The 16,701-nt window shown below is 37.1% G+C and overlaps 1 long non-coding RNA gene across 1 annotated transcript in view; it reads right to left on the bottom strand.

Annotated features, from left to right (window-relative positions):
• Window positions 1-1,511, bottom strand: part of LOC139728393 (uncharacterized) — a 65,678-nt gene extending 64,167 nt beyond the window's left edge. The window contains exons 1-2 of the long non-coding RNA XR_011710804.1: window positions 1,395-1,511; window positions 130-211 (exon numbers count right to left, since the gene is read on the bottom strand). This is a non-coding gene — a long non-coding RNA (uncharacterized lncRNA). The remainder of the gene's footprint in view (window positions 1-129; window positions 212-1,394) is intronic.
• Between the last annotated feature and the right edge of the window lie 15,190 nt (window positions 1,512-16,701).

The following is a 16,701-nucleotide window of genomic DNA, read 5'->3' as shown; positions in this document are numbered from 1 at the left end:
TAATTTCCAATACAATTAGCAGGCATTCTAGGATGCTTCTCTGGACTGCATATCACGTTGTGTGTGTCTTTTTTTAAAGGGAGAACAAGGAAATTTAGAGAGGAATATGTCAGAGGTATCTGGTCTTACCTTTCAACTGTGAGATACATCCAGGCCAGTCTGTCCATTTAAAGATTATCACTCCTTAGATTTGTCCTACGACAGTAAGTTCCTAGAAAGAATCAGGGAAAACAGATGACAGTAATTTCATACTTACGTAAATGATGTAAAGCAATAATCACAAATTAAAACCAAGGGATAAGCTAGGCAATGTAATGATTCAGGTGCAGCTTGGAATTGGTAAGGAATTATGAAATATAAACTGAATAACATTATTTGAATTTAATTCTCTCACAATAACATGGAAGAAGGTGAAAAGTAATGTCTTAAGAGATAAAGAATTAATTGAGACAGCCATATTAATAATATTTTGCACTTTTCAACACTTCAAAAAAGACAGACAACTAATTGGCATAAAGGCAAAGGAATACACCATGCTATCTTAGAACAAACATCTATAACACATCTTTAGAAGCTCTGTAATAGGCACTCCAAAATTTGAGACATGAAAATCAACACCTTAAAAAGGCTGTAAATTACAGTCAGAACAAAGACTTAAATTTGCATATTTGATTAGATTAATCACCTCATGTACCATCATGTTGGGGTTTTTTTTCCATTTTTTTTTCAACAACTGACAAATTCATGGATCTACAAAGACAGGTGTTTTTGGCAATCATTATGACCTCAATACACACGACAATAAATGAGCTTTAATGAAGATAATAAATGATGCAAAAGAAAAGCACATACAAGAACACAGACTGCAAACTTACAGCATCTGTGAAAAATCCACTAATTGGCTTGCTACAACCACACAACCCATCCGAGAAAAAGCTGCTAATTACATCCCTTCGTTCATGGCAGAGAAGCTAAATGCCGCAATCACTTGAGAGTGAAAAATGTGTAAAAGCTCTCTCACAATGTGCGATGCGCCCCTGAAACCTCCCTGCATGGACATGTGGCGACCAGATGGGAACGAAGAACCGCTAAAGTAGAGCATTCGACAAGGTCATATCAGCCATTAGACATTTAGGGGAACCACTGCCAGTAGGTGCTAATTAGGGCCCATCGCAGGTGACACAGCTATGTATGGCATCGTTGAAACAACAATAACAACAACAAATTGATGATCATAATATCTTGAGGAGGGAGGAGAGGGTTCACTTGATACGATGTGCAAAGGAATGTACATTGTAAGATCACATACTTGAAAATGTTAACGATGCCGATCTGGAGAAACAAACGTGTGGAAGTGCAAGCGGTTATTAGAAGAGGAGCAAACTTCTGCCTACCAGAGAGAAAAATCCGCCTACCAATTACTCCTCCAGTTGGTAGCAACCACTGCGTCAGTACACACAATCATGTGCACACGGAAGCACAGGTCCACAAAATTTGCTCACAGTAGCAACCGCCACCAATCCAGAGAACTTCTGGTGACTGACTGTGCTCTGACTCGGATGTGTTCATCACTCCTCACTCTGTCCTTCTCTGCTCATCTCTCTCCCTCCACCACTCTCCTCCACTCCACCCACACACAAAACACACACACACATACACACACACACACACACACACACACACACACACACACACACACACACACACACACAACACAAGTTACAGTGTGATAAAAACAGAGAGCAGACAGATAGCCAGGCTCTGATTGGCTGTCGCTGTCTGTGATGTCACACTCAGATGATGGGGTAAAGAGAGATAGGGAGAGAGAGGGAGGCATCATCCAGAGCAGCTTTCGGGTGGTTCCACACTTCGGGATGGCATGGTTGACACATCAATCAATTTGTAAAGATGATAAGGGATGCTCGCAAATACATGGCTGGTGATATTACGAGAATGTTAACGGGAATTTTTGTCACTAGTCTTGTCTACTGCCCCTTTCTATGAATAAATGTGATTCATGTACAGTCATATAAATGTGTTCTAGACTGTCAATGTATGTGTGTGTGTATGTGCATGTGTGTATGTATATATGCATATATATATATATATATATATATATATATATGCACATACATACAATGTATATCATGTATCATAGATATAACTCAGATATATAGTGATAGAAAGGGGGGAGAGATTACATACAGATATACTCTATTGTGAACTGTGAAGTGATTATGTGCGTGGGGAGATGATACCTGGAACTCAAAGCTTGTCACACACTAGGAAAATTAAATGAGGAGATTACTTCAATTGCCACACAGGTTTACAATCTATCACGCCCAACTTCATCACTTTTTTTTTATGGACCAAATAGGTAAAATCATATTCTTTGCACAAAATTATTCCAGAAGTGACCTTTTATTGATGACTCTAAAGGGGATGGCTATGGTTGAGGGGTGATAGACAAATAAACTGAAAAAAAGAAAAGAAAGAATGATAGATAGATAGATAGATAGATAGATAGATAGATAGATAGATAGATAGATAAATGGTATAGATATAGATATTCATATCTTGCAGTCAAGACTGAATTGCACAAAGAATTACAAATGTAAAAGAGACAAGGATAACAAAACAAGTAATCATATACACACAAAAAATTAGTAAAATATGCACAAATAAAACAAGGTCTTATCACTGGGGATGTAGGCCTTCTGACTGGGCCTATTTATGCATATCAATTATGACTGATTTTCCTGTAGTACTGTGGTTTTCACTGCACTAAGATGACTGTAGAAACTTCAAAATAACATTCATTTCATTTTGGCTAATTGTCAGATTTTGAGCTTCCAATTACTATTTGCGTGATAAGAAGTTTTCAAAAGGCACTTTTGATATGAAGGTTAGTTTCCAATAGAAGAAATGAAGAAAGGAATACCCACTGAGTGCAGGGACCATCTTTGCTGAAATATTGCAAATGTGGAAATTTTCACGGCACATTAATTTTCGCGTATTTCATGCAACTAAGACCCATTCAAATATATTCACAATTTTCTCTGCACATTTTGAATGGGTTGACAATTGCACAGCATGAATTCAAGAACCCGATAATACATTTTCGAGCTGCTCAGTGTGAAAAATTAATTGCACAAAAATATTGTCATTTACAGTATAGTGATTGAGAGTTTCGTACGACAGTATTTACTTCACGTATGCAAGATCTTACTTCAATTATGTATACCTCCGTCTCAAACACAAACAGATCGATGCTGAAAACAAAAACTTTAACCCTATTAAGCCCAAGCTATTTTGACCCCTCGCAGGCCCAAGGGGGGGCACATTGTGCCCCCCCTGTATAACTTTTTTATTATTTGATGTATCATCGTCATATTTGGCACATGGGTAGAGTAATTCATACTCTACATGACTGTACATTTGAATTTTCTCAAGGTCACCCATGGAGGGCGCTATTTACCAAAATATAAAGAAATACATAAGAAATATGCTAAAAACATGATTTTTCTGTATAATTTCTTTATCCCCATTATATATGTCTTATTATACACCAATCATTTTCATATTTGCCACAAACGATAAGCAAGTAGAATCTTATTATTTGTTATGGTTGAAATTTCTCAAGGTCACCACATGGGGGCGCTATTCATATCCACATAAAGTAGTACATTATGAGACCTGAGATGAAATGTTTGGGATGGGTACATGTAGTTATGACATTTCATATTTGCATAATAGTGGAATTTTGAGATTGCTGATTAATAATATGATAAACTAATGATATTAGAGGCATAACTTGGATGAAGGAATCAAAATAACACAAAATAGAAGGGCAATCTTTAGGAAATATTATTGTTTTCAATTATGTCTATTATATCTATTGTTTTATGCCTTTGTCACATAAAAACAAAGGAAATAATAAGAAAAACTTTCCAGGACCATAGTAACTTCAAATTTTGCTCCTTCAACAAATTTCAGCCAAGAAACCCCCATTTCATACACTGTAATGCTGTTAAATGAAATGGGAACAGAAAAAAGATGCAAAATCTGACTGACATGGTTGTCAGTTTATTGTTGCCATGGCAACCAGCGACATTAGATATAGCTAAATTATACACCAAAATGTTCGCAATAAGATTTTAGGAAAAGTCACCAAATTTGGTTGAAATCGGATATAGGGCTAAGGAGTGGCAAATGAAAATCTGGTAGGGGGGGCACAATGTGCCCCCCCTTGGGCTTTATAGGGTTAATCATTAATAGCTGCTTCTAGAATGCTTGCAGCAACATGATACACATCCTGTGCAGTATGCTACAACAGCCTTGGTGTTGGCTACATAGGTCTCTGCCCACGCATAACATCTCCAATTCAAATCAGTTTTAAGCACAGTCTCCCATAAGTCAGAGCTTCCTCTTATTTTGTTACTGAGACTCATGATTTCACATTCATGAGCTCTGCATTTCAAATTTCATGCCATTCGGTTGCCATTTATTGCAACTGCTAATGAAGACTGGAAAGCTTTAAAAAAAAATCCTTATTACTATCAGTAGCCTGCAAATCATGAGAGGGAATAATGATTATGTGATCTTTTCCGAGGGCCTTTTATTTTTGCAAAATTTACGAGTCTGGTGTCCTTTGCGAATTCTATAACATGTAAAAATATTAATTCTGAACCTGAAATGAATGTGACATGCACATGTACATTCCTCCATCCATTATTGTACTCCACAATCGCAAATGTAACCACTTGTGAAATTGTTGGGAAGAACCACTTCATGAAAAACTGGACTTGCATAATATGTGACACACACAGTACACAGACACGACAAAGATTTAGAACTCAAAAGTATTTCATTGAGTTGGTCTCAATTGTACCAATATGAAATATTCCTGAAAACTCACACTGAAGATGCATTTTATACTGTACAACCAGAAATTTTCCCTTGCATGAAACTTTATGCAAATTTTACAATGAGCCAAGATTTGCAAAGTAAAATGCATGCAAAAGCTTTTGTCTACACAATGCATTGAATGCTGGTCACCACTTCACAAAAGTTATACCGTACGTAGAGAAAAAGGCTGCCGACTCCAAATTCGCAAAAGTTTCATGCCGCATTTGTTTCTGGTTTTACAGTTCATATACATATATGTATACATACACAAAAATGCACATAGACAATGGGTGAAAAATATTGTGAAATTATGCATCTGATCAACGAGTCCCGAGTATACATGGGCAAGTGTCTATGGGAAATGTGTGTTGTAGCAAAATCAGCCTGTCCTCAACGGGTTAAAGGAATATTTTACTGTCTGTAATTGAGAAGTTACTACTTGATGCCCTATAAATGAGTGGATTGATCGAGACCACACTGAAGTTATTCAGCCTTGATAACATGGTATGGAGACAATATTGAGACGGTGACTCGCCGAAGTCAATTCCAAGTGACAAGTTTAAAACTGTCTGAAATTAACCCCACACCGAGACCGTGAGATTGTGCGAGTTGAGGACAACCATTCCCTTCCCTCAGAACACCTCATTATTTCTACCCTCATCGTATTTCACACCCCGAATCAAGACAAAACGTCTTCACCAAATATCTGTCTTCGTAGACCTTCCATGAAAGAAACCACGATCCAATTTCATTTGTAAGATTTCATCTCATTTCTCTCTTTCTGTCTCTCTCTGTCTCTATCTCTTGCAGACACTCGCTGACGTCAATTGCCTTATTGACCGTGATTCCACGATCACGCAGGCTAAGAGATATTGGCAAAACTGCCATCAATTATTTAGCTCTAATGCCTCTGATTCTCCTTAAAAATTCATACAAAAGAACCTGAGGCAACCCAGAGGAAGGAGTATGTCAAGAAGTGACATCAACAAGTGAGGGATTACTTGTCGGATTTCAGTTTCCTTGGTATTTCTTTAATGTCCACCTCTTTCAGGATTAGACTTTGCACAGCCTGTTATCCCGTCACTGTGAACTCTATGGGTCGTTTTCACACGTACTGAGAGTGTGCAATTTGAATCACGATTCTCGTGATGCATCACTAGACTCATAATTCAAAATGATGCATTTTAGCCGTGTGTGTAAAATGCGAACTGGAATTGTGGAGAGTGATTTGAATCATAATTTCAAATCGCGATTCAAATGATCGTCCGGAGGTGTTTTCCAGTGACGATTCTCCGGAATTACGGAACGAAACAGTCACGGGTGCAGATTGACCTCCAAATCACATTATTGGGGGGCGGAGTTTACGGTGACCTTTCGACCACTTCTGCAGAAAAGCCATGCTCCTTACTGCTCAAGAGTGATTTTAATGAAAACTCAGAAAGAAGCCACACCTTCTCCCCTCTCTCTGAAATTCAAAACCGCAAAACTGAAGAATCCACAAAGCTTTCCTTAGTCACGTGTGCAGACAATAATTCTAATTGTAATCGTAATTGTAATTCAGTATCACAGTTACATTTCTCGACTCGTGTTAAGACAGTCTAATAAAGACTGGTGTCAAAAAACATGTTAAAGTTTTGATTAACTCTGAGAGATAGCGGAGAATTGTCCAATCTCCGTATTGTTAGATTTGGTGAAACTGTTGTTGTCATTGTTGCTATCTTGAATTCTCCTTGCACATTGGAAGAAAAAAAAAACAAGAGAGAGAGAAAAAAATGCTCCTTCCCATCCATGAGTTTGAGAGGTTTTCTTGGGTGTCAGAAGATGGGGCACGGTGGCTGTGGGTGATTTAAAAGCACAGGGAAATTGTTAGTCCCCTATCACAGAACTTTGTTTGCTTTCTCTCCATTTTCTCTCTCTTCTTTTTCTCAAGTCATATTTAACGAGATAATTCTACAAGGGAGTGCTCAAAGAACGATGACAAACATTAGTTTTTTTTTATTTTTAAAGTCCATTCATCTAAATTTTTTCATCATATGAATCCCCTCTCCCTACCACAAAAAAAGTGAATAAAACAGACAAATACTATCAATAACATGAATCAAACTGGACACAGACTACCCTGAGTACCCATCTACTGTATATCATCTATGTGTGTTTCACAGAGGCCTCTGTTATGAACATGATTTTCATGACGACTCTAATGGCAAAGGAACAGTTGCATAGAAATTCGTTTAATTTGCCGATAACTCCATATCGCCATTTGCAGAAAACCTTCTTCCTATAATACTCCACATATGTCGACTATCAGATAAGAATTTTACATACATGTTGTCTGCTGAGAAGGGGTGGGGGAGGGGGGAGAGGTAGGGAGGGGAAAAGATGACCAAGTTTTAATGGGATCCGTTATGGACTGTGACAGTTTAGATGAGTTCGGAGGCAATGCGGTAACATCAATCAGGACTGCAGACGTGACTGTTTAGAAGAAAAGCTCTTAGCCATTTATCATGCCTATCTAGAGTCTTGATCAGCCAATCTGCTCTGAGCCTGTTAGCTGTGATTTATTCAAATATAGACGTATAAATAGGCAGAATAAAAAACACAGCGACTTGCGGGAAATGTGAGACAACATTTTTTTTTTTCAACATTCTGCGATGTCTTAATTTTAAACAAACATTAATAATTACCAGGGCACTCCCAGTCTAGGAAGATAACTGTCTGACTTAAATGATATACTAGATTGAAAAAAAAAAACATTCTTAGATAATGACAAGCCTCATACTTTGTTTCAAGACAAAACCAAATTGTTTGATTGAATTTTAATAGCCATAGGGCATTGACAATGTAATGTCAAAGCACATAAATTGATCAAAAGTATCGAGTCTTTCTCACACCACCTGCTATGAGAGATAATATATCAGTGGTATTATTAGAAGTGGAATAGATAAAAGTCCTTGGCTGACAATCAAAGCAATGTGGCTGTCTCCAGTACATATATTACAAACTTAGAATGATATCTAATAATAGTAAAAAAATTAATTCCTTATTAGTCATGTTAAGAGAAAGAACATTAAAATCACTTTTCACAATTGTGTGTGTGTTGTCCTAGAGAACAGAAGATGCCTGAAGTGTGATTAAAAGATTGTAACACAATGGAAAGTAATATTCTCATATATCATGCAAAGTTCACACACAAAACATTTGTTCAACATGTGTATGTGGAGAATGCACATATCTAAACCTAATAAGCTCGTCAAAAGTCCATCCATCAGCATGTACAGTCAACTCATTGTAGAAGTTACATAGGGGTCAAATTTATACCCCCACCCCCAACAAAGTACATTGTCCACTAAAAACATGAAAAACGTGAAGCAAAATACATCATGCTTTTCTAAGATTATCTTACAGTCCAAACAGATTTGACGTATGAAGAGTGAATGGTTATGTAATCAAACTATAGTCATGGCCTTTCTTGAATGAAGTCTTTGCATTAAGTTCTACATAATCATCATTTGGAACACATGAACTCTGCAAAACATACAGTGCACTACCATTGTAACAAAGTTGTCTGGACCGGCAGTTTTCTTTCATTATATGAAAGTTTTGTTGTAGCCGAACAGAAAGTATAGAAAGATACACAGATGATAATTTTTGAACCTGAATTTTTACTTCATTGTAACAAGAATTTCATTAAAACCGTGTACATAATAACAGGAGCACAATCGTTGAATCCATGTGTCCTTCATCTGATGTAGGCATGCAATTCCAATATGCATCCCACAATGAAAGGAGGCTATGTTGTTGCTGGCATTTGCTTGCTTGCTTGCTTGCTTGCTTGCTTGCTTGCTTGCTTGCTTGCTTGCTTGCTTGCTTGCTTGCTTGTTTTTCCGTTAGCAATAGTACTCAAAAAGCTGCAAAAGGATTTTGACAATATTTCCAGGAGAGGTACATAGTTTGCAGTAAAAGGAATAATAGGTGTCATCACTTTTTTGGTGGTGATCCGAATCGTGAGCTTGATCCATATCCAGGATTTCTGTCTTTAATGATGCTTGCTCAAGTTTATGGCATTAGTGACTCTATGGCTTCAGCACACATTTGCACTCTACGAGTGCTTCCAATTTGGACTCATTTTGATTGGCTTCCATTTTCACACTGACTTGTAAGTCTACTTGTTAAATTAATTACTTTCCCATGTCACACTCATAATGCCTTAATTGTCTCCTGCAATTTCCTTTTACCTTGGTAACAGACAAGTGCAATCACTTTGCTGCAAATTAAAGAAGTCTATTCTGTCTCACACTGTAGAGATGTTGATAATGATGATGGTTTCTTGTACGCTGCCGGTATCCACCGTTAAAGGGCGCTCATCGCTCTTGATCTAGAATGTCTCAACTTCAACAGAGTGCTAATGGAGATTTAAAATTTGACATTGATATTGAGCCAATGTACAGTTTGATATCCTGTCTCACATAAATTGCCTAACTAATTGTGTGCCAAATTTCAACTATTAACCCACTGAGGACAGTTTGATTTTGCCACAACACGCATTTCCCATAGACACCTGCCCGAGTGTACTCGGGACTTGTCTTCAAGGGGTTAAAGTACAAATCTAGAAAATTCACATTCATGAAAAAAAGGAGTGTAAAGCTGTTCCATTACCAAAATCTTATTTGAACTTGAGCATTTTTCAGTCACCTTTAATAGGAACGAGTAAAGTCTCTTCCCCATGCAACTATTACAACATGAAAAATTGGATTAACAATTTGTCAGTCCCAGGCATAGTAAAAAATAAAGGATGGGTATTTTCCACCCCCCCCCCCCCCTTGACATGATTCCCAGGATGATCTACACATGAGGGTTACCACACCCTCAAGACTCTGAGTAGAGTTTGGGATGTAGCACACAGGAAGGAAGAAGGGAGGATGCGCGATTCCCGTCTTCCATCATGGTGATGAGTTACGCCTCGGCCCGGCATATTTTTCCCCGCGACATCACGTTCATTTCAGTGCCAAAGTTATAGCGAAACTTTCTTCCATCTTCTATTTTTGCCTTCCGATTGTTTCCTCTCCTCTCCCTCCCCTCCCACCCCCCCCCCCCCCCACCTCTTTCATGATAAGCTAAGCAAGAGGTGGCAGAGAGCGGGTTACTCTGGGCCAATGTTTGAAAGGGGTCAAGATTTGTTTGAGTTGCCGGCAAAGAGCTGCTATTAATTAAGGAATGAGCACGGCTGTCATGTGAGGACTTACAGGTGCATGGAAATATAGGAACTCCAGTAATCTGAGCCATGTAGGACACTGCAAAACATAAATTTCTGGATTTTTACACACACACACACACACACTTGACACACAAACACTTGACATGAAATAGATCTCCAAATTGTAGGTTTAACTATAGAAATGGAGAAATAACTTCAAAACTTGAGCACAAGTTTTTGACTTTTATCTTTTTTTAATTCTAAGATTAAGAATTATCCCATCAATATTCTTGGGTAATTTTTCTGAAAAATCATTACATTCTCCTCATTAGATCGGCAACTCTGATGCATAGCGGATTGGTGAAAGATTAGATGGTGCAGTTTACATTCATTAAATCTGCACAAACTCAGAAAAATTACCAAATTTGAAAAATGCGACAGAAACATTAATCTTCTTGTATATTGTGTTGCCAAATTACAAATTAGTTATAAATCTAAGCATGGATGAGAAGTTTATAATTATTCTACCTTAAAAAAATACGAGCAATGGACAATGAAAAATTACCTATAAAAGATATATAATATTAAACGAGATATATGCAATTTCATCGATACGATGGGTTGCAAAAGTTGACGATCTGGAGACTTTAATATCTATACATTCATTCAACTGAATGATACCTAAAATTGGCATCAATTGGCATCAGATAACTAAAACTTTGTTCGGTACCAAAGTAAGACACGATTTGATGGTGTGATGTGATAGCCGAAGCTCCTTATGAAACTAACGTATACCTACCATGCAACTTTTTGAAATTTGGCAATGCATAATATGATGCTTGCTAGAAAAATTGTTGACAGCCATTTGTTCCTGTCTATTTCCTTCATATATTTCATTATTGCTATTGTAATGTCAAATTCTTGTGCCCCTAGAGCACTCAGACTGAGTGGTAAGGGGCATTATAAATACCCCGATTATCACTATTATTATTATTATTAAATTACTACTATTACTACTACTACTACTACTACTACTACTACTAACTGTTTTTATTTATTATTATTATTATTGTTGTTATTACTATGACTATTACTATTACTACTACTATACTGTTTATGAGGTTCAAGCATTTTGAGCAAAGTTTTAAACATGAGGTCTCATGAGTACAGATTAAAAATGATTACAGTGGTCTGGTTACACTTCATGTCAAATCCAGCAACTCCTCAATCAATCTTGGTAAAGCTGGCTGCACTTTTGCATCTTATCCAAGTGAAATCTAGCAGAACAGAAAGCCTGTGTAAATAGCATTGGTTGGATACAACTAAAGTCAGTCACACACACACACACACACACGAACACACACACACACACACTATTGACCACTTATACAAGAGGGTTTGCCCTTTTCACACTTGTTCTTTATGACAGCACATTGCACAAAGCAAACACAAGAGATTTGCCCTATTCACATTCACTCTGCAAGACAGCAAAATGCACTTAGCAAATTAAAAGAGGACCCCTGGTGAGAAGTACAATGTAGTCAGATTAATAAATGACGCAGTTACTTTAGTCACTTAAAAGTTACTTGTGTAAATTGCTGGCCTGCAAGCTATAATGAACTATCCTTGGAATAATTCCAATTGATCATATTCAGCACAGCAATTACTCCAATTTCAAAATATAGAATAAAGATGCAGACTCCCTCCCAATTTGTCAATAATACCATCCAGGTAATACTACTGAGAGTTATTGCAAAGATATGTTTAAAAAAAATTCACAGATGGGAACAAAAGTAATGTTTTCCTGTTCACACCCACTCTTGATATGAGAGCATTTTACCAAAAGAAGGTAAGAGTCAGTTAAAAAGAGGTGCTTTTCAGGAAATAAGCATTCAACAGCAGGTCCCACTTTACCAGTCAAATTGACAAACACACTTAATCTTTGCACTTTATGATACATTTTGTAAACATTATAATCAGTGTGGCTTTTTTTTTCCTGATTAATTCATACAATAACACAGATCGATACTGAAACCTGCTGAAATTCTCATTATTCTCCAAATCTTTATCATGGTAAGAAAGCTTTTTTCAATGGGTCCCACTACACATCACTGACTGACTCGTTGAGGATGAGCTGATTTTGCTACAACACACATTTCCCACAGACACCTGTCCAAGCATACTTGGGACTCGTCTTCAACGGGTTAATGGGCCAAAACATTATGTAACTATATCACGTTAAGTGCACTTGCACAAAAAGTTGATTTCTGAATAAACTTTGTGATTTTGAGGTAACAAGAAAGTTATCATCACATCCGGTGCAGAAAAGATCAAGAACTATCGTCATCAGATTCTCTTCCATATTGTCATCAGTAAATGTAGCTTGTTTGTTTTGGGTTTTTGTTTTTGTTGTTGTTTTTGTTTTTTGTTTTTTGCTTGTTTTTTATCAGCTCTGCCAAAGCAGGAGGTTATGTTTTCATTGGTATTGGTTTGTTTGTCTGTTTACAAAATAATTCAAGTTGTGAACACATTTGAATGAAACTTGCAGGAAAAGTTGATAATGACTAAAAGGAACAGATGATTAACCTTTGGTAATAATTCAGGAATCTTTATGGATTTTTAAAGGATTTTTAATCTTTTTGCAGACAGGGTCAATGAACTTGGGAGTTCAAGCTGCGCATATTTGGGGTCTGCATATATGAGCTCTGAGCATGTGCTCTGCTTGGGCGAGGCGCCTTGGCCGCATAGCTAGAAGCTGATGACGTAAACAAAAGGCATCTATATTGGAAATTAGGCAATTTTCAGCATGCATGTATGGGTAGAAATGAGCTGCTTGGTGGAGGTCTGCACTTTTTGAGTGCTTTTCTAGTTCATTTAACTATTCAGTGTATGACACACGATACCAAATCAGGCACTACAATGCCTACAAGCATACATCACTACACCATGCCAGAAAACAGGAAGATTACAGTCATATAGTTCCTTCTCATGATTTACAACATGATTTACCAATGGGGCTACGAGCCAGTCCTATCAATTGTCGGCAATGAGGAAACAAATGCATCTCTCATACCTGCTTCATTTCAATCCACTCACCCTAGTGCATATCTGTGACATAAGCTACGTTTCTAAATTCCTGGAATCTCCTCCTCAGGACCATAGTGCCTGAAACTGGCTCAAGTGATGCCTGATTTGCCTCCAGCAGGGATTCCTGTTTCTCTCTACTGACTAATGCTGCATTTCATATTAACACGTCAGGACTACAATTTTTTTTAAAACACAAAATGAATCAAAAATGCAAAGAATGCTCCAATTCTAAACATTTAATACTGGAAAATGCAGAGACAGGTGAAACAGCAATGCATTTCAGATGGATAGGCTACCCTTGTCCCTACCAAATGGAAACCAAACTATAGAGGGGAACTTTATAAGCAATTATTGGTGTAAATAACTTTCGGAGGTTTTGTGCATTCTTTGTTCATTAGTATGCTTGTTCATTTCTTACAGTAGGGTCCTGCAATTATTGTGATAAAAGCCAAAAGCTTGACAAACTAGATATATCGCTACGGCGACTGATATGCCTCCGCCATAATGCATGCTTCTCCTAATAGGTCTATAGTACAATGTCTTGACAATGTGTGATGACAGTTTAAAACAATTGGCAAAATATTGAAATGACAGGTTTGACACAAATGTGCTGAGTGTTCACTTTCCTAGAACTAGGTTCAATTGGATGAATGATTAAAATGTCAGAGTGCAGGTATTTGGGGAACTGATGATTTTTACTTGACTTTTGACCCTTTTATAAGTTTATGCATTGAGTAATTTTTCAAGGTATTGAGAAAAAGTATAATTTCAGTATCAAATGGGAAAATAGCATTATCTAAACCTGGCCTTTGACCTTTGACCTCACAGTTCCAAAGAGAATCACTGTTAGGTTGAACATGCATAAATATGTAAGTTTCATGATGATACCTTGAGTTACTTTTGAGATATGGAGGAAAAAGTGCAATTCAGCACTTTCACTTGACCTTTGACCTTTTGACCTTTGACCTTTTGGCAAGAAACTTCCCACAGAATATATATTGGGTAATACATGTATACATCAAGTTAAAAAAAAAAACAACCTTCATTCATTGCATAAATATAAGGAAAGTAGTGATATTTTGAGGAGTTGACCTTGACCCCCCTGACCTTTGACCCATGACCCCCAACTTCCCTAGATAATCACTGCCCATCGGTACAAGCATATATACTAAGTTCCATGAAGATACCTTGAACCATTTGCGAGATATGGAGAAAAACATGAAATTTCAAATTTTTTTCACAAAATAACCTGTGACCTTTGACCTTTGACCCTGTGACCCTAAAATCCACACGAAGTATTATCCCCCAAGGATATACCCTCATACCAAGTTTGATGTAAAACCACCACACGGTTCTTGAGATATCGACAAAAACAAAACGGGACGGACGGACGTACGGACGGACGTACGGACGTACGGACGGACGGACGGACAGACGACCCGAAAACATAATGCCTCCGGCCACTTTGTTGCGGAGGCATAAAAATCAGCAGAAAAATGGACATAACAGCACAGAGATGTCAGTATTTGTCGACTGAGTAATTTCATCAAGTTTGATGAGTGCCTCAGAAATGACCTCTTGGTTCATATCAAATTTGGCTGTGTTGCTATTTGTTGGCAAAATTAGTATCCAACATCCCTTGGCCACATTTTGCAGACATTGATGAAAATTAGAATTTGATTTTCAGTCTCAGTATCTCCTTGCATTCAATCTGTATATAAATTGTGAAACTATACTTTCCCCCACATACACGTATACTATATATTTGAAGCAAGCTGATTGCTCTTTTCCTTGATATTGCATAAATATGCAAAAGACAATCCACCCCCCACCCCCCCCCCCCAAAAAAAAAAAAAAAAAAAAAAAGAGGGAGGGCAGGGAATCGATGAACTATAAAACAAACATATCAACAAGCAGAAGGCCAATAATACTCTGGTGCTCTTGGCAGGCAAATGGCCCTAAAAATGGCTGGAGTTTGCCAACCCTTGAGACTACAGACAGCCAAAGACTAGCTTCACAAGTAGGCCTACCCATTGCAAGTTTCTCTGAAACAATCAGGATGCAAATGCATATATCAGGGTCTGAATGACATCTGGAAAAATTCCAGGAAAAACTCAGCTGTCTAGCGTGCATGAACCCCAAACAACTTATTTCCTTTGCTACATCAGGTCCAAAATAAGGGTTATCTTGACAAAATCACTCATACACATTATACATATAATGAATGTAGTCATTGAATAGCCCATATGGAAAAGCATCGAAAGTTTTGCAACACACAATGTTTAGAAAATGAACATGGTCACGCTGTAGGAAAGTAGTTTGCTTGTGTCTGGTTTTATATGAACAATGTTCTAATATTAACCTTAGCATCACTGATGATTAGTACTTGCTATTTCAGGTGATGTTTGCTATTCCACAGGTTCGTTAATCCCAAAATGAAATAATGTTTGTTATTCCTCAAGATTCATTATTCCTACCCACTCAAATTCCCTACACTTATTATGATGTTCTTTAATGAGAAAATGAAAAATGGTTTGTTAATCCGAATATATGTGGCATTATTTTGAAGGTTTGTTAATCCAAATATGAAATAAGGTTCATTATTCCATAGGTTTGTTAATCCGAAAACTAAATAAAGTTCATTATTCCAATGGTGCATTAATCAGAAAATGAAATAATGTTCATTATTCTAAAGGTTTGTTAATCTGGAAATGAAAAGAAGGTATTTACTAATAAACTTTCAGAACTGCAGACTGTCAGAATAACATTTTTTTTTCTCTTTTAGATTAGCAAAGGTTTGGAATAATGGACCTTATTTCATCTTCCAAATAACACACCTTCATTTAACAAACCTTCATAATGACAAAATGTAATGATTATTTCTGCAATATGAATGCAAAATATCATGAGAGAAAGGAATCATTTTATGAAGTTTAGATGGCACAAAAGTGATGTGCTTCTAAAGGAGGAATGTTAATGACAAAAAAAAAAAGGAATTATAATGTCCCAGAGCACCTATCCGTAGACATCTGATACTATTAGGATGAGATACAACGAGCAAAAGCAAAGAACAAAATCATCAGATTGTGACTAGAGAAATGAATGGCATACAAATTTGTATACAAGGATCCCAGATCTCAGTGTTGTTTTTTTTTTCTGCTTTCCCTTTGTATCAAGAGTCTACCATGACAGGGCCACTATGACATGGCAGGGCCCTCTGGTAGGGCAGTGGCAACACTGAAGAGGCTACCCTGGATAAAGAAGACCTTATTATTATCATTATCATTATTATCATCATCACTATCATTATCGTTATTATTATCATTATCATCATCATCATCATCATCATCATCATCATTATTATTATCATTATCATTATTATCAAGAGTCCACCATGAATTGAGCTTTACTGCAAATGACCAGAAGCTGTCTGAGTACTTGGTAGAAATGTAAAACAGAAATATGAACATCCAGTTTACATAAGAAAAAAGAAAATCGCTTGTTGTGTAACA

The sequence above is a fragment of the Diadema antillarum genome, unplaced genomic scaffold (genome assembly GCF_040938485.1).
Source record: "Diadema antillarum isolate AM-2024a unplaced genomic scaffold, OU_Dant_1.0 seq00000177_RagTag, whole genome shotgun sequence".
In the NCBI taxonomy this organism is placed as follows: Eukaryota; Metazoa; Echinodermata; class Echinoidea; order Diadematoida; family Diadematidae; genus Diadema; species Diadema antillarum.
This window is presented reverse-complemented; position numbering and strand designations above follow the sequence as displayed.